At 43.1% G+C, this 21,451-nt stretch overlaps 1 protein-coding gene across 1 annotated transcript in view; it reads left to right on the forward strand.

The window, feature by feature from the left end:
- The first annotated feature begins 5,961 nt into the window (after positions 1-5,961).
- The window catches only part of by (focal adhesion protein tensin), a 199,533-nt gene continuing 184,043 nt past the window's right edge, over positions 5,962-21,451 (forward strand). The window contains exon 1 of the mRNA XM_071594616.1: positions 5,962-6,384. The gene's annotated coding sequence lies outside the window, so the exon portion shown is untranslated. The remainder of the gene's footprint in view (positions 6,385-21,451) is intronic.

The following is a 21,451-nucleotide window of genomic DNA, read 5'->3' on the forward strand; positions in this document are numbered from 1 at the left end:
CACGCAGAACAATTCTCCTGCTGCCCGGGAATCGAATTTGCCTCAGAGATCGTGAAGATCAAAAGAGTATCGTTCCGCAATGAATTGAAGAGGCCGTTTGAATTTGTTAATACATTTTTGGGCAAAATGTTCGGGGCATGTTTATTTTGCTTTTGAAACTGTACTCCGAAATATCGAGCTTGAAGTTCATTGACTTACACTGATGAGGGTCAAAGTTTGACTCTTGTAGGTAACCATTATTTCTTTGTCAGCACGACCCTCGTTCAACGTCACGTGGAGGTTACATCAAGGACATACGTATAACCATCCATTGGATAGGTCTTGAAAGCTGAAAGCCCTAAGGCATCTTTCATCAAGATGCCTTGGGCTACTGCTGACGTCGGATTCCCTTCTTCCATTCCATTATACCCCTTTGTAAGCCCTTTTTAAGCCCATTGTCCATTCACATAACACCTAATACTAATCGTCATTAATTATACACATCGGCCAAAGGTGAAAATTACCACATCATTCATACGCTTCCCGTGGTAACCGTACTACTGCTCACAGCTTACCGTATATTCCGATTTTTCCTAGAGAGGTAACAATTAAAAAAATTTTACATACATACTATCGACAGAAACTATTATTCTCTTGTCTAAATACAACCGGGAGAATCTTATTCCCTTCTGTTGGCACCTCAGTTCTAACGGCTGCTGTCCACTTTAAAGTGGGACTAGGGGACTATCGCATATAAACTCCATTCGAAAAATTATTATTAGTCTATTCCCTTTTAATATTTACCAGAATGCGAAAGAAGCCGGTCGCACGAGAGGTCACTCTCTATTCGAGTCACCTAATTTCTATTTGCGCTCCGAACGCGAATTTTAAGCTCCCCTTGTGCAAATGCGCTCGTGGATTAAGGTCAGCGTAGGCTCACTCAAACAATAGGCTAGATTAGAGTAACTTCGAACGTTCTAATGTTTTAAGTAATCTCCTCCTCACATTTCATTAATGGAGATTCGTTCATTCCCTCCCTCGTGGATCATGAACACTACTTTACTTGGAACTTAGAACAGGTCAGGGATTTACTTGGGAGCTTAAGTCCAATGCTAATGAATGGTCATAATTTTAATCAACCTTCGCATAGAGGACTTTTCATGGGGTTAAAACAGTCCATAACTTAGATTCCGAACTATTTTTGAATGACGGGGAAACGTTCCCTTTCCAATGGATTTTCGATATGAGTCCTTGGGTTCACTCCTAAATTTCGTGCGAGAAAGTTCTTCCGTCAAGATCGCATGGGATTACGGCTTAATTGATTGATAACTCATCTCGAACTCGGATTTCACATTTTCTCCGCAGTAGATGCCCGATTCCATTTCGTAATGGAACTCTCTCGGACCCAGTGCCTGCGTATGTTTCCTTTGTCCATTTCGTCGGACGGAGAAGGGGCGCGTAGATGTAGCATTGAGAGTTAAAAATATCATGCGGGGCCGTAAAGCTGTTCATTCCCTTAATGGGGGAATCATCAGCATCATCTACCAAGGATGGAGTTTATTTCCCGATAAACCTTTTTCTACACTTTCCCCCATAGTTGACTCATTTCCTCAATTCATTGTAATTCCACCATTTGCAGAGTTATCTAATATCATTGCCGTTTCTCTCCTTCCTACTCCTTCGCCTTCCACTGTTCTTCTCACCAACTCAGACTTGCGAGGGAGTCCCTTCTCAATTGGTGTTTCATCCAGTATAACTTAAGCATTATAGAGATACGGATCAAATTAGTTCTGTATTTTATCAAAATTCATTAATTGATAAGATCATTAACCACTTTTATTCCAACGCTTTGGATTCATCAACCCATGGAAATTGGTGGTTTCGTTGGTGAATTCGACTCAAGAAATCATGTTAACGATTAATTATCTCTTTTGCGAATCATATGTTTTGGGCTGAGCCCAAATTTCATAATGGTTGTTATGCTTCATTGTATTTTCATCCAGGGAAGAGTGGTCCCTGATGGTGCACCTTAAGCCGTTGAAATGAAACATTTAAGATTTTATAGTCCAATTCGACACTACATGAGATTTGATTTGGTATAGTTTCCTACCATAGAAGAGTAATGAATTTCCTAAAAACTTTGTTTTCATTGCCGAGCTCTTAACCCTTAAGTAAGTAATAGTTATTTTAATAGTTAGTTGTTCATCGACTGTAAAATTTCCTTATAACGAAAGCGCTCCCTTGTACAAATGAATCAATTCGAATATCAGGTCGGTGCGGGTTGTTTCGGTGGGTAACGCTCTCTCTGGATAACCTCAAGGTCGAGAGTTAGAACCCACCCTCCGGAATGTGTTGTGCTTCATCGCTAAAGATTTTTCTTGAGTTGAATGTAAGGCACGAAATGACCTTAGTTTTGGGAGAACCTTAAAAAAAAAACCAATTAGTACTATTGCTGAATTTCAGAGAATGATATGGTTACCTCAATTATGCCTCCGAATAGATTTCAGTTAACTTGCAAGTCATATGTCATGAAGTAATTTCATTCGGAAAATTAATTTGCACTGGAAAATGTTGAGTTTAGAGATGTGGAAGTTTGACGAATGGATGTGAAATTGCGAGGACACGTTCTTCATTCGCCCCTCGGACAACTGGGAGTCCGTTCCATCTTCTATAGGAAGTCCGTTCTCTCATCTCTAACCCCCTTCTCAGTCGCTTCTGGGCTATGTGCCCGGCGGTTAATTTACAGACCGTGGGTTGGAATGCCTTTTGTCAATTACCCAATTCACACTGGATTACATTGTGCACGGTCTTTCGCCAACAGCAGAATGTTAGCGACCACGTATTACTGGTATTTTAGTGTTCTCTCCGGAGACCGAGCTGTGAGGTCTCTTGTTTATAACTACCGCACGGCGTTAATACTGCGTTGCCATGGTAGTGATTAAGGGAACTTAGGTTTACTGTGCGGTGTAAGGAATCGCCCATGAACCGCGTGAATTTAATGGAGTGGGGAGAGAAAGGGGAGGTCCACGATCGAAGCTACGTTGTTCCATGAGTGGAGAAGGGTGGACCAAATTATTACGAACGCACATCCCATGCGATACATTTGAACTACCGATAATGAAAGGATGCACGATTGCGGTTACGATAAGGAAAAGGAGCGTCTTAAACTCTTTTAATTCACGGCTCGGGATTTGATTGAACGCCTTTAGTATCCCTTATGCCTCCTTTCGGAAGTTTCTTGTCGACAGTGATGGGATTCACTGTCCAATCATAAATTACGTAGCGTGCGGGGGAGGGGTCAAACTCTTCCACCCTCATGGAGAGAGGAGATTTAATATCGGCCAAAATTTCGTTTCGCGGTTTGTTGACGATCCACAATGAAGGCTGTCGTTTTTTACGATATCCCCAATGATGATGCTGGTATGCCGCGTGATGTTTTGGGCTGCAAGGATGAGTGACCTCGAGGGTCATGCGCCAGTGCAGGAGCTCCACGGTATCCGCTTAGTAAAACGAAGTGTTTTTCCGGGAAAATATTTTGCAACAGTCAGCTCGACGCAATAGGAATGGTGGTCCTCTGGGAAGAGTTTTTTTTAGTTGTCCTTCGTTTTTTCTGCTTGTGTCAGTTCAGATTAAAGTGCAGCCGTATGAGTTTTATGGATACGTACATTTCTTTCCTGTTTCTCTCCAAATAACTATCCCGCTACATCATCTCGTCCGGGGCCCAGTATAACTTTCCGACACTCCTCTGCTACCGCGAGAATCCCCGAAACGCAAGATTTCGAATCAACCGAAAAAGACCCGAGGGATACGCATCATTCCCGCATATACTACCTTGATCAAAAATTTCCCGGAATTTATTCAGAAAATTAAAAATACAAGTTTATTCATCTAAATCTATATTGTCCCCTTCAAAGTAATCCCCATCGACTGCAACACACTTATGCCAGCGCTTGATCCAATCCTCGAAACATTTTTTATATTCGGTTTTCGGTATGTCCATCAGTGCTCCCTGCGATTTTTACATTACTTCCTCTCGGCTGCTAAAACGCGTTCCCCGTAATGGTTTTTTAACTCGATTGAACAGAAAGAAGTCACAGGGAGCCAAATCAGGTGAATTCGGTGGCTGTTGGATGGTATTTGTTGCATTTTTCGTCAAAAAATTACGAATAATGATAGCACTGTGCGACGGTGCGTTATCATGGTGCAAAATCCACGAGTTTTCTGCCCACATTTCTGGTCTCTTTCGGCGAATTGCTTCACGCAAACGTCTCATAACGCCCAAATAATACTCTTTGTTTACTGTCTGGCCATCTGGCAAAAATTCATGATGCACTACACCGTTGTAATCCATGAAAACCGTCAGCATTGCCTTCTTTTTTGACTGAAAACGACGTGGTTTTTTTGGTCTCGGCTCATTTGGTGAACGCCATTCACTTGCCTGATGTCTGGATTGCGTGTCGTACTCATAAACCCACGTCTCGTCTCCAGTAATGATCCTTTTGATGAATGTGGGATCGGATTCAGCCTCGCAAATCATGTCTTTTGCGACGTCAACACGGTCTCTTTTTTGCATGAAATTGAGGTCTTTTGGCACCAACTTTGCTGCTACACGATGGAAACCCAAATCATTAACCACAATGTCTTGGGCGGATCCATAGGCAATGTTCAAGTCCTCCGCTATTTCTCTGATGGTTAATTTGCGGTTATTGACCAACATTTCTTTTACTTTATCAATTTTTTTCACCGACTTTCGATGCCGATGGTCTGTCACTGCGTTCATCATCTTCGATTGACTCACGACCACTTCTGAACCGCTCGTGCCACTGGTAAACGACCGTTTTTTTTAGAGAATCGTTGCCGAAACACTTTTCCAACATTTCCAACGTCCGTGCGCCACTAAATCCGTTTTTTACGCAAAATTTAATGCAAGTTGTTGTTGCAAATTTAAATCCATTTCTGAAATTGTAAAAAATCGCCAACACACACAGAGATAGATGTACTCTTGGCTACGTAACTTTTGCAAATGTCAAGTTATGACACTAAGATTTAAAGGGAATATCAACAACAGATGTACCAATTTAACAAAAAAAACAGAACTCAAATCGGAACGATGGGAGCGCCACACGGTGGTTATTCCGGGAACTTTTTGATCAAGGTAGTATACGTTCGCAGTAGTAGATGCGTCTGTGCTTATTTACGAGGTGACGTTATCAGATCCTCTCGGGCGCGCACAATCAAACATCTGCGTGCCTGGATTCGTGAGCGGATGTTCTTCCTTGGTCGTACGGGCGACCGAGGAGAGCATTCGGTAATCAATGCAAGTGAGGGTGGCGACCGACACAGCTCTCACCCTCCCCAATCCTACTCCAATCCTCCCCCACCGTGCCCGCACAAGGATGGACGTGCTTCAATGCAACAAAACGTATCGGAAGGTTTCTTCCGGCGGGGTGGGGGGGGAGAGGTGTACGGGCTCTCCCCTCTTCCTTTGGCTCTCCCCACCTCCTATCTCCCCCCCCCCCTCCCAATTCATTCCTCTCCCATTCACGCGCGCTTGTTCCGACGGCCGCACTGGCATATAGCGTGGAGTCGGAGGGCCTCCCTTTCCGTGGTTCTCCTTCGTGGTGCGTCGCTAGGGCGAACGACGATTGACTGCGGGTTCGTGTGTGTTGGGATGGGGATTGCAGTGGTGTGAGTAGAGGGTGTGGGAGAGGGGACGCGGGGGGAAGGGAGGAAAGTTGATGGTGGATGGGGAGGGGCGAGAGGAATGGTGGGTTGTGGGATGGGAGAGGAAAAAAAGTGGTGGGGAAGAGGAAGAGGAGGGGGAGTTAAGGGTTCCCACAGCCACGCTTCCCTCCCTCGCTGCTCGAGAGAGCCCACCCTAGAGTCTCTCGCCGCCCCCTCCCCTCCCCCTCTCCGCCCCAACCCTCTCTCTCTCTCTCACTCACTCTATACCTCTCCTCTCCCTTCTTCTTTTCACTCGTCCCTTCCAAGCCGGCCTCTGCTGACGCAGGACATATTCCCTGCGAGCACTCCCGACGAGTGCGTTTCCGCCGCACACCGCCTCGGATCTTTGTCGACTGCTTGTGGTGTTGTTACACTGTTGCTACGTTACCGCCGACGACGCCCATGAGGTCCGCCGCCCCGCGGCGATAGCGTCGCCCGCCTTTCGCCTCTCCGTTGCCCGCGCCCCCGATCCGCCGCTGGTCCGGGCTCGCGCGCTCTGCCCGTCCGCCCCGCCGCCTCCGCGTCTTCAGATGCGGGCCCTCCGGAGGCAGGGGTTTAATGCGACGTCGTTCGGCTCTCCGCCGCCTCCTCTGAAGCCGCTCGACTCGAGCTCTTCCGGGGGTTCACCCGAAGAAGACCGTCGGGAGTCATGCGGGAACGTGCCTTCGGTGAATCGCTAAGGTATGTGAGCCCCTCCCACCACCCCCTTCATTCCTCTCACCTCTCTGCCTCTCTCTCAAACCTCTCGAGCACGGGCCTTGGCCCTTGGGGCCTTCCGCCCTTCGCCGCCTGCCCACCCCCCCTCCCTCAACGACCCCCGGTGGGCCCACCACCCTTTCGCCCTCTTTTTCTTTTCGCTCCCCGCAGCGCCCGTATTTCCTAGGGCTCACCCTTGCGCAGCACGGGGCCCCTATATATATATATATCTTTCGCCCGCTTTCTCGCCCCTTTGTATTTCGTCTGTGGTAAATGGGAAGTCGTTAAGACCGGCCTCATAAAATGCACTGAGCCACCCCTCGTTCTTCTGCTCTATCTCTCTTTCTCCGGGTCATCGGCGTCGTCGACTGTCGGTGTCGACTATTGTGGTGGTCGGTAATGTGTGAAAGGGTTTTCTCCCCACACCCGCCAACGCCGAGTTTCGGATAAACCGGAAGAAAAGGTTCGATCGAAGAAGATGACAAACTCTTTATAGTGGTCCTCCACCACTTACGACCTTAAGTATTTTCTCACGGACCAGTGACTTAAACGATGTGCGTAACTTATTCCTTCCGCGTGTTGTTGTTCAACGGGTACAAGGCTCGTTTCAGTGCAACGCATCAGCATTGCCCCCCCTTCTTCCTTCGTGGGATTCCGAGAATTTTATGCCCCCGGGGGGGGAGGTAAAAGGGGGGGGGTGGAGAAAAGGTGGAAGAGTTTGAGGGGCTTGGGGATTCTCGGCTTGCGTCGATCTCGTCGGGAGGACCGACAAAATAGGCGTGTTCGAATCCTGACCGCGACTCATCCACGTCCATCGTTCACGTCGCGAGTTCGTGTGAGACGTGTTCCTCTGGGGGCCGACGTGATTGGAGCGTGATACTACGACTGCTTTTTATTCCTCTGTGTTTACTATTTTGTTTCTTTCCGCGGTGTTTACTACCATTGTTTCCAGATAATTTTTATTGTGACCCGCTCTGCCGAGCGTTTACTCCCGTTTCAGCGAGCGTACTGAATCGTGTTTATCCTTCGCCGAGTTCGTTTCTCCCATCCATTGTAAGATTGTCGCAGTATGAAAATGCAAAGGCGGTAATGGCAATGTTTGCCACTGGTGTGAAACACGAGTTTTCTTTCAGCTGCCATCATCGCGGTTGTGAACAGGCGAGCAGCTGTTTCCGAAGTGTCGCGCGCACTAAATTTTTGAAGTCGCCTTACGTTCGCATCGCTGGCGACATGTGTTGTGTCCTCGGAGAGAGATGGCCGTATGAAAAAGATCATCCCCGAGTGGAGCTCAGGCCAACCGCGCTAGAACCCTTTTTTACTGCGTCTCTTCTTTTAGTTTAAAACGTGATCGGAATAGGGCAGGTGGAAGCTGTTGAGGTAGATCCAGTTTAGACAACAATAAGCCTAAATAGGAAGAGAATCTTCTTATTCCTCTTTATTTTCCCCATCATACTGACCAATGCTTCCCCCCCCCCCGCTTCCTTCTCACTGCCACACTCGTAGGATGAATCCATCCCCCCTGACCCTTAGGCATTGCGTGTTGTACTGAAAATATATGTAAATTTGAATGACCGCTTCGGACTCAAAACTCATTCGACGACCCCTCCGCTATAATTTATATTCATGTTTCCGCGCTCATCGGCTTTTATCCCGTATACGGATGGGGTTGAATAATTGGTGGGATAATATATTTTTTTCGGGGCGCTTCTATGATCAAAATAGTCATGCTGCGTGTGCGTGTGCCCATACGAAATTTTATAAAGCTTTTTCGGTTACGCGGACATACCGACGATAATATTTTAACACTCGTTGCTGCTTTTGGCTGTGAACCGAACGGAAAATGACGGAATTCACGTAGCTGGTGATTTTTATTTATTTATTTATTTATGTGCCCTGCAAGCCATCGCTAGGGTAGGGAGGGAATTGTTATGTTGAAAATTTGTTCGTAAGGGTGGGTACATTTGGAGTACCTAATCCTTTGGGAACCAAATAATACAACTTCGGGCATAATATATGAACGAAAGAGCTTGCGAGATCATATCTCTGACCACAACGAAAGATTCAGAATTTTTATCAATATTAAGATTTCAGTGTCCTTCCATCTTCAACTTCACGTCGTACCGAATTAATGAACTCTTAAAGAATTTACCCCTAGGCAGCCCGAAAATATAATCCGATATGGGATTGGAGCACATGGTCTTATTGCTTGCTGGTAGGCGCACCTCTCACGAGTCTGATGACCATGTGGGCAAAGGAAGAGGTCAGAAAAGCTTATTGTTAAATTGGCACATAGGATGAACTTTATTCGCGACAAGTGATATTGGTGTTGCAAAGGACGTGACAGCATGCTATGCATATTTACCTCCATAAATTCCACTGATCTTTCGAAGTAAAGTACGCAGCGCTAGGATCGAAAAACAGGAATTCGGAAATCCAACTCTGCGGACATCTGACTTGTTGCTTCGAGCCTTCTTAGTTTTCATCGGGGAAAGGATTGCTTTTTTTTCAACCCCCTCCACGACATTCTCCCATTCAGTTTCTTTCGCATCGCCCTTGTTTCCACTCGCGTGATTTAAACAGCCGAGTAACATGGGAACCGTGGCGCGCGCGCACAGACACAAAAGCAGGTCGTCTTGTCCGAGCAAATAGACAGACCCCCGACCTCATTTCGACTCGGTTTGGCCACTCACGGGTAATATATGGTAAGTCTACGCCTACGTGTCCGGTTAAATCGCTTCAGATAGATGTGGCAGCGGCAGCAGCTAGCCGACCGACCCCTTCCACTCAACTTCGGCCCGGCCCGATCCTCACTCCCTTGACGTTAAGGCCTTATTATGCCGCGATCGTATCTGCACCCGCGTTCCCTTCCCGGCGCAACCCCACTCCCTCGCCTCCTCCACCCCCGCACGTTTTGCCCCCTTCCCTCCGCCGAACATCCCTCGTCATGTCCACCCGCGAGTGGGAGAGGAGGGCCTTGCCCGAACAGTGCGTTTCGTTCATTCCTCGAGCTCGTCTCTCACTCACTCCCTTGAGCCAACCAAGCTACGCGCGCCTCCGGATGGTCTCGGCAAAACTTATTGGCACCGTCTTCGCCCGTTTCCTTTGCTTGCCGAGGATTCGTCTTCGGACGTGACTCGAATACCATAGGCGAAGAGGGAGAGAGCGAAAGAGAGAGAGATGGATATAGAGGGGCTTGTCTCGTGATATCATCTCACACAAGTCACTCGCAAAATGTTTGAGCACGACCTTATAGTCGGTGTGCGTTTGATCGGTGCGATATATGCTTTTTTCCTTCTTACTCTCTCACTCCTTCCTCCTCCCCTCCTGCCGCGGTCGATTCGTCGAGGTCAAATCTTCGGTTGTGTAATGATTACAGTATCATATCACCATGCTTGATATGCGTTCGCTTGTTCAGGTCCCCCTTTAAACGAAGTTGTGCTATCTGACGCCGCGCTTTTATTTCGAGTCGTAGACCTGCGACCCTCCAACCAATTCGAGAAGGGTGAGGAAATTCTGAGGATTGGCCGTGGATTTTACACCCGGTGGCAGGATGAACCCTCCTGGAATTTTAAATCTCTTTGTCACTTCTGCCAATAAAGGTGAGGATTCAGCCGTTAAAGCATTCCCAAATTGTTTTTCCAATGGACACTGAATTTCAACGAGGCAATCTCGTGCTCGATTGTTAAGGGAGCCCTCGAAAGAAAAATTCTGAGGGAGGAAAAATATCGAAGATTCTTCCGGAAGACGGAAAATAAATTTAAAGAGCTTGGTGGAAGATGATAATTTTTATGGTATCTGGCAGGGACCGTACAGCGTCTTAACTTATAAGGTATAACAACTGCAATCATGGTCAAAGGGATACCGAAGCCGTCGCTTCTCCTGTGCATCATGCAAGAGGAACGCGGTTAACAGTTATCTAGCTCTACGTGCAACCTGAGGACTTAAACATCACTTAAAAAAATGTCCTTACCAGCTGATCTTTCCCGGTTGCCGTACTAGAGAACGATATGAGAATACTAGGGTTTTGGTATCCTTGAGGTTGGACATTATAATTTTATTATCCTTATCCTGTCTTCTGTTTCGTCAGTTGGTAAATTGGTAAGTATTCCCTCTCCAATTTTTAGCTAAATAATCGTGGATCGTTTTTCTCTTGAAATGATATCTTCTTTTTTACTCAAGAAAGGTATTTTTTTCAATTGACAATCACCATGGGTTGTCCATTTTCATGGATTGATGGTCCTATTAAATTTCCTGTTCGAAAGTTTTTATTAGCTGGATTAAGTTTTCTTGGTATGAAGAGTAAAAGTTTCACAGGCATTAATATCATTATTATACGTCTTCCTTAGACACGAAAGCTTGAATTAGGAAATAATTGATTAATGTCTTACCTTAATATGATGTTTGTTATTGATTTATTACTTTTTGCAACTATAATATCACATTAAATGCAACGCTCCCATCTTCCTTAAAATCAAAGGCTCTCTTTATGAGTCTTTTCGAGCTAGTGCGAGGAGTAAAATAAACTTTGTCATAAAGGAATAATACAAGATGGTGTAAAATATCTTGTTCCAACATCAATATTAAATAATATTTAAAAGTTAATATTTTTTTATCGGATGCAATTCCATAAGAAAACATAACTTGGGTTTGGATTTCATTTTCTTACACATTGTCTTAAAAATTAATCCAAGTTTATCCTGATAGTGTGAACAAAGTCGACGAAGCATTCACATTTGAATATATTTTTCCTGCAACGGAATCAATGGATGTTTTAAGCACTGTGTATTTTTGAATGGAATGTAGTGGTATTTTTACGGGCAACTGTAGTCTCATATAGACACGGACGAACCTCCTCATAGTTTGGTTTTTGAGCTTGTCAAACTTGTGCGTCGTTTCACTGCGTATTCCGGATTCAGTTGTAAGGCTTCCAATGGGTCATTGTGGCGTTCTAACCGATAGCGCGGCCCAGGTTCGAGTCTCTTCGAAGGCGGATGTGCGATTTGGCTCCCAGAGCCTGCTCCGTAAAGGAGGGCAGGCCGGAGTGGCTTATAGCTCCGCTCTGTTCTCTCAAATGGCCTTTCAGCGCTTGAAGGGCATAAAGAGTTATCATGCGCGTAGGGACCATATATGAAGCCACTTAGTCATCTCTCTCTCTCTCTCGGATGAATGTGTGGCACCATATGTATCGCCGGACTAGAATGCCGAGCTTCTGCTGGTTCCAAGCTTTCTGTCTCTGGCGTAATCGACGCCAATTCATTCATCAAAGCGTCATCGGTCTGGGAGAAGCATTCTAAGAAATATATTTCTTATTTTCCTATTCCAAACAATGACATGTAGGAGAAAGCAAGGATATATTATTTTCAAGTGAATGACATAAATTATTCGCCTGAAAGCATGTTTGACAAATTAAGGAAATGGTCGATAAGAAACATCTTCGCGGTCAACAAAAAGAATAGCACTGTTTGACCCTTCATGACTGCAACTGTAACGGATGTTTTTTTGCTTCGTTTAAATCATCGGCTCCCGTACTATGATACTGAAATGTTTAATTGAAATTTTTTCTTTAAGAAGCAACGGCTCACTGAGAATACCTTCGTAAGAACAATACTACATATAATAAGCTCAAGAAAGAGTAGAAATAATTACTTTTTTGAGAGCTTTACGTCGATACTTTCGCTGGCAATAGATAAACATGGATCCAAGGATCTTTATTAATGGATTTTCCGATGTGAAATTCATCTTCAGCGGGACATTTTTTATTTATGATCCCCATGCTGATCCAGACTTAGCAGCCATAATTCTTTGGGCGGTCGGCAATATGCGTATACTAGTAGCAAAGGATATAGGGCAATGCGTACACGTGAAAGTTGTTAAATCTCTAATTTGATGTCCTCAGGCTACTAGAAAATAGAATCGAGTTTTCAGTGATATTTCCTTTTATGTTCCAATGTACGTAAACTTCATCCATAGGGGGATCTATTTATTTATGATTCTCCTGCACACGTGGACATCTCAGTCATAATTCTTCAGAGTTGGTTAGATTCAGATACTTATAACATAGGCAATGGACAATACTCATATCGTGCAGCTCCCTTCGGTCCTTAAATTCTGGAAACTGGAATGGAAGAATTTATTTTACTATTATGATAACTATTGGATATTCGGGAGGGAGAGCTTTCTATTTTTCGCCCTTTAAACATTTGTGCGATTTTCGTGAATAAATCTCCTTTTCAAAGAACTAATAGAATTGTTTAAGTTTAAAAAATGTAAAATTATTCCGCTGGCCCGTTAGTAGACTGGCTTGAAAAGAGTCATCCACCTTAGGCCTTTTTTAGCATCGAAATATCAAGCAGCACTTTATGTGTGTAATAAATTTTGAACTGAAAAAGAATTGGTGATCCATCTTCCATTTCGTGCTTTCGTATCTCTTTGGGAGCAGCATTTAAAAGATCCTTTTAATGGCTGTCATCGATGACGCAATTTAATTCTCGGCACGGACGATATTTGACTTTATAATTCATAGAAATTGGACCGAAACCGAAACAATGGGTCAGGTGATAGCTTAAAAGGGGGAGTTAAGAGACGTCCTCGTTTGTAATACATATCCGTGTTTCGGCGGACCGTTGCCAGTCCTCTTTGTAAATATCGCTCCGAGTGCCCTCCCTGTCAAATTATCCTCGGGGGAATGTTGTGTGCATGGCGTCTGCCGAAGACGGCGCCTGAGATGTGCTAATTTTCGACTGTCGCCGTCGTTCGATCCCAATCAAAATCATCATTCCGGACGGGTTCGAGAAAATAAATCGTCTTCCACGAATACAATGGATTCTCGTTAATAAAATATTGACACGTTTTCTCCTCTCCTCGCGTCAGCGTTCGATCTAATCGAGTACCGCGCGGGCAAATAGGACAATTGTACTTGATGGAGTCCTAATTAAAATGCGAAAGGTGCCCCGCGTGTGGAGCTCGCCTGAAGTTCCGGTCCTCAACTCTCGAGCCCCAAACGTCTCTGCTGCCTCTCGTCTTCCCCCCATCACCACACATGCACACTGTGGGCTCTAGGCTCTATTGGCCAGGGTTACCACCACTCGGGAACTCGTCGTTTTGTCGCAGAGATGCGAAGCATCGGATTCTCAAGGTGTGTAACCCTAGTTTTTTTATTTCATTCTGAAATCAAATTATCCTTGTTTTTCGTCGTGGGGAGTGGTGGAAGGACGGTGTTTCAATTACGACCGAAATTCCCGCATGTACGTGTATATGTCCCGCCCGCCCAACAACCCTTATCTAGATCACCAACGAACACAGTATTAACTCGCTGTCAATCACTTGACATGTGGAAGGTTTTTCTAGATAGAAAGACGACTCAGTTGCGCTTTACCGAAATGGGAGGTGTAAATTAATGGAAATTTAATATTTCACGGTATAAAAATTACCGTCTTGATCAATCTGAAGTCCTACAATCTATGCTATTTTGGTTGGTTATTCCGTAATATGTGCTAAATCGTGTCCCTGTTTGTCTTAAATATTTGTATAAATACTTTAAAAAGTTGGCAAAGAATAATTATTTCGTTAAAACTTTTCTGTCCTATTATCTAAAAATAATACTCCTTAGCTCAGTTTTATTGCTTTGAACGCCAAGAGAAAGCTCCTCATGTCCTGTGATAAAAGAAGAGTTTAAGGAATATTTGTGTGACTAAATGATCCGTAAGCCCTCAGTGATGTCATTTCATTTATGTATTCCTCAGCCATGTCCGTGACTGTTCGGTTGAGAGCCATACGATTTGATTTGAATTTTACTGCCGGTTGTAAATACGAACTGAGCCAGTACCATGCCCTTATCCGGGTTTTCATCGTTTTCAATTAATGAAATAATCAAATACAGTATGCAAACATTTTTAAATCGGGCGATACGAACGGGGAAACACATTGGTGCAGGATCGTGGATCTAATGTGAGCGGTGACTCGTCTCACGTTGATTCCATTGGGAAATAACCTAGCAAAATCGATATTCGACAATTTTATGTCGAAATTTTTCGTTGTGTACGCTTTTTTTATTTAATTCTCCAAGGGTAATTTTATGGGTACTGTCAAATTACTGGTCGTGGGTGGTAGATAGTGGCACAATATCAATTACGAATACAGAAAAACTGAATTTCATAGCTCACCTTAGCACATGTATTTCCGTCAAGGTGTTACGGGAAAGAATAGACTTCATTCATAGAGTCCTTGCACATAATACAAGTATATCTCTAGTGAAAATGTTCACAACTAGTGACGTGAATTTCTTTAGAAAAAATATATTTGACGGCAATTGAAATGTGTGGTTGTTGAAATGAAACATTCCACATCAGCTTTCCGGAGTGATGAATATTTCAATTTTGAGTCTCTGAGTTGGAGCATAAATGCTATCTGATTTTATTAGGTCAATTTATGTATTCGCTGATTGGAAACCGAAGAGCCATTAAGTAAAATCTCCTCCAAACGATTATGATCCTTATATCCTATGGAGGAAATTGTACATTCAGAGAATGCCTACAGAATGACGTACGGGATACCATGTCATTCGTGCCTGGTAAATATTTTCGCTAAGACTAATATTTTCACATGTTGCAATCAAAAATTATCATTCAAGTCAGGAATATTTTTTTATGAGTTCACAGCAACATTAATGCGACCTCCATTTAGCTCTGCGGCCTCTGAAATAAAAGGAGACCCGTGACCATTCGACTCGTTCGTCCATGATCATCGGGCGGCGCATTCTTTGGATAGCGCAAGATCGCACATATCCTCTTCAGCTCTCAAACTTGAGCTTCCCTGAATTCCAACTCAGTTTCTACTGCAACTTAACGTTGTATTTGATACAGTTTCTGTTTCAGGAAACTTCAAATGTAAGAAATGACGGGGAATATGGGTTACATTAGGCGCAATGGAGGCATATCTGATCACGGATTTAACGTTTTCACACTAACATTTGGCTCACGAACATATTTTACAGCCACTTGAAGTACTTCTTACGTGTTGGGACAGTTTCGCGTCACATGCTACTTGCGTCATGGTTTCACCACTGTAAGGCATCATCGTGTGGAATTATGGCACACCCTGTGGTCGCGGAAAACGAAAAATGAAAATTAAATTTTGGAAATACATTGTTTTCATTTAATCTGTACGATGGAAAAATTGCTGCAACTTACGGCTCAAATAATGTCATATGTTTCATTTACTCTTAATTAGGAATAAAAAAAATGTGTAAAGATATTTTAGACTTAACACCCTGTGAATGCAGGGAAATGAGGGGTCCTCATGCTTCCAAATGAGAAAAGTTAAAAATTGTTGGAAACTTGTTTAGGGATATAGGTTTTAGGGAAATATATATAAGGAAAAGGGATAGGATTACATATAAAAGACGAATACAGGAGAGATGAGGAAGGTTGAATCAAGCAGATCACAAATGCAAAAATATTTCCTTGACCGGGACTTAAATAAATATTTGTTCGCCATATGGCGGGTTTTCGTGTTTGAGTGTAAATGTATGTACGAACTATATAGGAAATATTCAATTTTGAATTTTTTTCATGCATTGATTATTTTGCATTTGTAATTGCAGTTATTACCGTGCACCATAAATTCTTACGATCCATCAAAACGCGTGCGTGGGTCAGTATTTTTTCAAACTTTAGCGTACCTTGCTTCTCCGTAATGATCCGAGTTTTTGTACCGAAGTTTTTCTTTTATTAATTATGCACACATTATAATCATATTCTCTCCTAGCATATTTGTTCAGTACTTACGTAAAATATTTATTACTGCTTAATGTGACAGACTTAGAAAGAATTTAATGATATGATGCGGCCGCTGTCTCTAATTGTCGATGGAAAAAGATAGCTTTACGTTCGATCGAGAAATTTTGCATTTTTACGTACGAATGGGCAGTTTCGTTGTTGACTCCATAGTTATCATTTGGTGGCGGGATCATCGAGCCGTAGGATTGTTCCGCTACTGACTACGAAGTCCCTGATTCAGCACCTGGTGATATCCCTTGACTTTCTCAGCCAAACTCAAGCTGCATGAATTTCTGGGTACCGCGGGCGAGGGAGAAACCCCCCCCACACCCCTCAATCCAACCCCCACCCGAGTGTGAAATTCACAAGCCTTCACAAGATGGGCTTGTTAGTGAAGAGGTGATTTCTACCCTCATCTATCAAAACCAACCTGCGGGCTGATTGCTGTGGTGGATGCCATCTTTCGTTAACATATTGATGCTACGTCGCGCTTCTCTTCATCCATCTTAATAACCTTGATTTTATTCGTTTCTCTAATATATCTCACCTACCTAAATTATGGAAATGACCTCAGCAGCTGTCCACGCTCCATGATTCTGTATATTTCAGTATTACACCTCCTCTTTTCGGAATTAAATTCGTCGCACGAAAGGGATTACGTATTATAAGAGATAGATGAACAGAGATGTGTCAAATAAATGTATTCCGAAACCGCAATACGCTAATTTTCCATTTCGGAAGATGGTGTGCAATGTTTAAATTGCGTGATTCTCTGTGAGTAAATCATTCACACTTGGGATTGGGTCTCGTTACTCAGTACTCGCTTCATGAGATTCGCTATGGTAGCCCCCAAATACGGTTTTGACTGTAAACACAGTCATGTATCTGTAGCATCAAAATCTAGCTTTCTTTATAATGTGAACTTTTAAACTTCCCGACAAACAAATGTCGACTCATTTTCAGCAAAATTAGAAAATAAAAACGCCTAATAATTTTCTTGGTCCTTTTCGGTGGAGCTTTGCCTCCCATGGATCAAGTATTTCTTTTGAGAAGGGAAATAGATTCGAAAAGCTATGGACATCGCCTAAGATAACCCGAACTCATGCGCACGTTGTTCCATAGGCATTTATCTGATCAGCCGTGACCCACGGAGAACTCTTTGGGCCCGATCTTTTTAACGCCAGAGAAAAAGCATTAAAAACATTGAAGTTTGTCTATTCTGAAATGAAAAAAATAAACACTACAGGTTTCGATTAAATGACTTTGGTCCATTTAAAATTAATTTGGTTATAACCGGCACAGGGAAAGGAACTGGCCCCCCTACCCTGATGTGTGAATTTTTCACACGCCGTATAGGGCTTAGTACTGGGTGATCTCTACCATCACCTACTAAACCGACCTTCGGGTTGATTACTGTGTTTATGGTTTTTTTTTATTAGTGCAAAGATGAAACCATATCGGAAAGAAAAATTGTTGTTAAATATTTCGGGTGCAATATTGGTGGGCTATATTTCTCAAGGAATGTTTTATTTTTCCATTTTATTAAATGGGTAAACTTGAGATACTGAGACGGAATTATTCACGCGCACGTCTGGAGTTCTTAAAGCAGGCATGGTGGCTTCTTCATTCATGTAATTTCTTATCGGAAGGCGTTTAAAGTGTGTTTTTAATGCATTAGCGTGGGAGCTACCTAAGCTGCCCTCAGAGGTGCGTGCTCACCTCCACTCGTGTTTTCCCTGCTGGCTCCCTTGTGATACTATTTACAACTTCTATTTCCCTTGTTTCATTGTTTTCTTTTTCCTTGTTCCTTCACTTGTGGCACTCCTTACAGCTTCTACTTAGGTTTTTTCTCGTATGCTCACCATTTTCCATCCCAGTGCTCGCCTCATTTGTCACGGATAATTTAGCAATTTAGGATATGAATCAAGCTTTGGAAAACTTTTTCTTTCGCATATAAGTAAACTTTCACGTCTTTTTCCGAAAGGACCACACCAAATTGACTGTTATCGACTGTCCTTGTCACTAAACGCTCGCGTAATGCCGTCAAGAAGAGATCTTCAAAACAGCTTTTTTTTTCTTAATTAAGGCCGGGAGTCCAGCGCTCTTGTGTCACCACTAAGCAAGCCTCCATTCCGTCAGCGGAAAAAAATGTCGCGTAATTTGCGCAATTAATCGCGCGATAATGCCACTTGCTGCAAACGGGATCGTGACGAGCGACCATTGCAGAACATTAAGGTCGATGGGAATGGCATAAACGCCTCCTTCTTGGACAATTGCGAGCACAATCTGTGGAATGAAGAAAACCTCGTCGCCATGACTTGGTTGGACGAAAAATCCTTGTGCCGAATTTAACGATTAAACATTATTAAGGAAAGAGTGGGATGAAGGAGGACTTGTAAAGGATAGCAAGTGGAGTGAATGAAACGTCGCGAAGGAAAGAGGAAATTGTCGCAGCTCGGAACGAGGGAAGATGGAATACGCTGCAAGCGTAGATTTCGGTTGTATGCACACCATCGACTAATTTTATATCGTACCTTCCGGTCTAGGTAATCATCGTTGGAAAAGACGTAATATAAATATTGGACTTAAACTATTTACCCTTTGGAATGCGAAGTAGTCACGATAACTAACTATTTCGGTCGACAGGAGGATGCGAAGTAGGCGGAAATATCGGGGGATTTCCCTGTGGACGGCTGTACTAGATAAAGAGGATATGGAGTTGGATAAAATGAGAGAAGTAAGCTGTTTAGTTATTATTTTTGCCGAGTTTTTTTCAATGCATTAGCCGAGATGCTTTTTTTATTTTTCTCCCATTCTCTAAAGGATCTTGGAGTGGAATAACTCCATGCCATGAGTCAAGTGCACGAGGATTAACGGATGGTGTCATGCGCAAAATAGTACATAATACGCATTAAGTTCTTAAGAGCAAACTCCACTGAGGTTTAGTATAAAAACCGTACTTGTTCGTAGTGAATACTGAGTAATTCGAGTACTCTATGCTTCCATAAATTTATGAATATTTATTCCTTAATTTCTGAATTGCAAAGCAATCAAGTTTCAACACATAAAATTCTATTTTACATAATGCCAGAAGAGCCTGTTTACAGAAGCGGGTCGATTCCGTTACGACCAGTCCCACCTACTCGATAACGGACCGGTGTCCTAAAGGCAATGCAGAGTGGAGTCTCAGTTCAATTGCTTTGGTGTGCTCTTCAATTTAATCGGTGGGTTGAGTGGACACGTAATGTTTTTATGGCACGCATTTAATCGGAGAGTTTGTGGAGATTCGCCATTCCCCCCTTTCTCGGTACTGTGTATTTGGAGAGGATTTTTTAAATTCATCACGACGAGCTGCTGCTTTCCACACCCAACTAAAGGGAATGAAGAAAGAGAGAAAATACGTCGACTGAGTTCTTAATGCCTTGCGGATGCAAGGAAAGTTGTGGTACAACGCTCGTTGCATATTCGAATGCGTGCAGAGGAGGCACGGAAGCCATGACCGGAGATCGGTAGTGCTCCTATCATTTTCCAAACGTGGAGAACCATTATTTTTTATGAATTATTTCATCCCTCTAAGAGACATCTACCGTGTATAAATTATTTTACAATAACCTAATTGGATCAAAGTTCACGTCATATGAATGTCGATAGAATGAAATCAAGACAATGGAGAATAAAACCGAGTAGACATCCCTGTGAATAAATTGTATGAAGACCAGAATTTTCTTACCTGTAGCAGCGGTTTTCCGGCATTCAAGGATGACAGTGATATTGAATGACTTGTTAACATAATCAAAATGACGAAATCATTGATTTATATCGAGTATGATCGATCGATCTTCCGAGTCACGTAGGATACTTAGGAAAATTATGCAGTATTCTTTCGGCACCTGAAGTATGCTACCATTATAATGAGGAAGTAAGCAGTGGCTGACAGGGAAAATGCCTTATTAGTCAGTGATGGTGCGTCTCTGTCGCTAAGTTGACGAAGTATCCATTTAACATAGTTTTGTTACGAAAGTTAATGAATAATAAAAAATTGTTGAATCTGACCTATAGATGATAAGTGCGTTTCTATAGACTGATTCTCCTCAATAGGCAACACTATCCCTAGTCGTCGTCATTGAAAGTTTCTAGGCATCTGACGTTCTATATCTATCTCATATTACTGTTAAATTCCATCGATGTGATGAAAATATAAACTGTCGTGGAAATACAAAACGGAATGTAATCATTTGTAATGATAATTTTACAATATTTTCGTTAATATCTGTATATGCCAATGTTGTTCATCCGGAGCGATATTTGTGAAAAAAGTCACTTTCTTAAGGAACTTTCGTAGATATATGACTGTGAAAGTTTGTTTTGTTGTTTTAACCATCTTGAAAAGCATCGTGACCGGCCTTGTAGCTTCGCTTTGCGGGTTGAGATGGGGCCACGAAGCGGGTGGAGACATTCATGACGACGTCGCTGATTTCATGCGCCTCCATCATTTCCTTCCACTCGAATTCGATGATGTCGTTATCTCTAATGGACTATTGTTTCGCTTCGATTTGTGACCATCGGTGAATTTTTGGTGTCTACCCACATGTCTCCTAGCCCACAGACGGACGGATGTCAGTCCAACGCGGTGTGAATCTTCACCTTGAAATTTCCTAATCAGATTTTGATGATTTGTGGTCTCAACCTTGTGCGTAAGTAATATAAAGTAATGCTATTGATAATGTAAGACTCGCAGTTTTTCGTCCTCCCGAGAAAATTCATCGTATTTTGTCAAGTCGCGACGGTAGGTTTTCTCATGCACAGTTCGTCATATTCCAAGCGACCCTCAAAACGGATGTGTGGCAGGAGGGGTGGAATGACCAAACCGAAAGCACAATATTCAACCCTTACGTTTCTCATTTTGAAGGATGACGGCGGAACTCGATTGGTACATACGCGCATCAGTCTTGCTGCGTGTCAAATTTAAATGATAAGGGTATTTGAGCATGTTCCGCTCCCTGTCGCTGTCTGCGATATCCCAGAGTACCCGATATTCAGAAAATCATGGTGTCTGAATACGTAAGCCACGGGTGTCCAAGTGTTCAGATTTGGACCCGGAACCTTTCTGTCAGCAGTTGAACGGTTTTACCCCACCACTCCCAGGGGAGGAGGGTGGGTGATGGGATAACAAAAGTCAAAATAATAAGTTAAACATTACACGAGTATCATTTTAACCCAGTGTTGGGGTAATTGACGATATTATGCATGTAATCTAAACTTATCATTAATAGTTT

The sequence above is a fragment of the Hetaerina americana genome, unplaced genomic scaffold, assembly GCF_022747635.1.
Source record: "Hetaerina americana unplaced genomic scaffold, ioHetAmer1.1.p SCAF_65, whole genome shotgun sequence".
In the NCBI taxonomy this organism is placed as follows: Eukaryota; Metazoa; Arthropoda; class Insecta; order Odonata; family Calopterygidae; genus Hetaerina; species Hetaerina americana.